Raw genomic sequence first — 1,884 nt, 5'->3', positions numbered from 1 at the left:
GGCATTTGGATGAGACCCAGCTTCTTAGAGAATTCTTTTCCAAATAGAAGGCAATATTAACTGGACAGATGGGAGGAATGGGCACCACAAGAAAATACAGGGTTACCTAGAATGCAGAAATTGAGGTTTCCCAAAGTGGAAGGAGAGAGGAGACACTCAACAACTAAGTATTTATTGAGGAGAGGAAAGGGGTAGCTGAGGAAGGAGGCTAAAGGAATGAGAAGCTTGAGGTGACAGGGCTGTGCCTTAGGCCTCCTCTTCAGCCTCTTCACTGAAATCCTCCTCCTCTTCCAGTGGCATCCTGGTTCTGCTGATGCTCAGAGACGAGGTCATTCATGTTGCTCTCAACCTCAGTGAATTCCATCTCGTCCACGCCCCTGCCTGTATACTGGTGGAGGAAGGCCTTCTGGCAGATTGTGGCTGCAAACTGCTCTGAGATGCACTAGAAGAGCTCCTGGATGCCTGTGCTGTTGCCAAAGAAGGTGACTACCATAGTGAGGCCTCGAGGTGGGATGTCACAAACAGCTGTCTTGACGTTGTTTGGGATCCATTCGACGAAGTAGCTGCTATTCTTATTCTGCACATTGAACATTTGCTCATCTACTTCCTTCATGGACATCCGTCCACAGAAGACAGCAGACACAGTGAGGTATCGGCCATGGCGGGGGTCACAGGCAGCCATCATGTTCTTGGCATCAAAGACCTGCTGGGTGAGTTCTGGCACAGTGAGAGCCTAATACTGCTGGCTTCCATGGCTAGTGAGAGGGGCTAAGCCAGGCAGGAAGAAGTGGAGACACAGGAAGGGCACCATGTTGACTGCCAGGTTGCAGAGGTCAGCGTTGAGCTGGCCAGGGAAACGGAGGCAGGTGGTGACACCACTCATGGTGGCTGAGAGGAGGAGGTTCAGGTCCCCATAAGTTGGTGTGGTCAACTTTGGGGTATGGAAGCAGATGTGGTAAAGGGCCTCGTTGTCAATGCAGTAGGTCTCATCAGTGTTCCCTACCAATTTATGGATGGAGAGGGTGGCATTGTAGGGCTCAACCTCAGACAATTTGGGTGAAGGAACCACCCTGAAGGTATTCATGATGCAGTCAGGATTCTCTTCTCTGATCTTCTGATATAGTGTGTGCCCATTCCAGAACCTGTGTCCCCACCCAGAGAGTGGGTCAGCTGGAAGCCCTGCAGGCAACCACAGCCCTCTGCCTCCTTCCGTACCACATCCAGGACTGAATCAACCAGTTTAGCCCCTTCTGTATGGGGGCCCCAGACTGACCAAAAACAAAGTTGTCTGGTCTGAAGACTTGGCAAAAGGACCTGAGTGAACAGAGTCCATGGTCCCATGTTCTAGATCCACCAGGATAGCACGAAGAACGTATTTGCCACCTGTGGCTTCATTGTAGTACACAGAGATTTGGTCCAGCTATAGATGGCTGTCCCCGTGAGGTTGATGCCGTGTTCATTGCGGATCACCTCCCAGAACTTGGTACCAATTTGGTTGCCACACTGACCCGCCTAATTGTGCATGATTTCCCACATAGTTAAAATTTATTGTTTTTGCTCACCTCGAGATGTTTATGGGGCAGTCAAAAAGAATTTTTTTTCCTCTTTGCTGGTCGAAGGCTAAAAGAATGGAACGTGCCTCAAAAGCGGCACCAGCGAGGTCTGAACACGCTGACAGGAAGGTTCTGGGAAGGAGAAAGAAGAGTGGGGGGTATAGGAGGGAAGTCTGGCAGGCAGGCTTTTCTTTTTCTTGGTTAATGGTAATATTATTGTTCTAAATGTGTATTTTGTAATCATACAACTGAATGATTCAATATATTATCTGATGTAACAAATGTTGCTGTTTTTTGTTTATAAAAGAGTATTACACTTATTTCTGAAAAT

At 48.4% G+C, this 1,884-nt stretch overlaps 1 pseudogene; it reads right to left on the bottom strand.

The window, feature by feature from the left end:
* Positions 1–246: 246 nt before the first annotated feature.
* LOC100957163 lies at positions 247–1,536 on the bottom strand (annotated as a pseudogene).
* Between the last annotated feature and the right edge of the window lie 348 nt (positions 1,537–1,884).

Source organism: Otolemur garnettii, unplaced genomic scaffold (assembly GCF_000181295.1).
Source record: "Otolemur garnettii isolate 467f Iridium unplaced genomic scaffold, OtoGar3 scaffold00002, whole genome shotgun sequence".
Classification (NCBI taxonomy): Eukaryota; Metazoa; Chordata; class Mammalia; order Primates; family Galagidae; genus Otolemur; species Otolemur garnettii.
The sequence above is the reverse complement of the archived record's forward strand: the minus strand, read 5'-3'. Positions and strand labels throughout refer to the sequence as shown.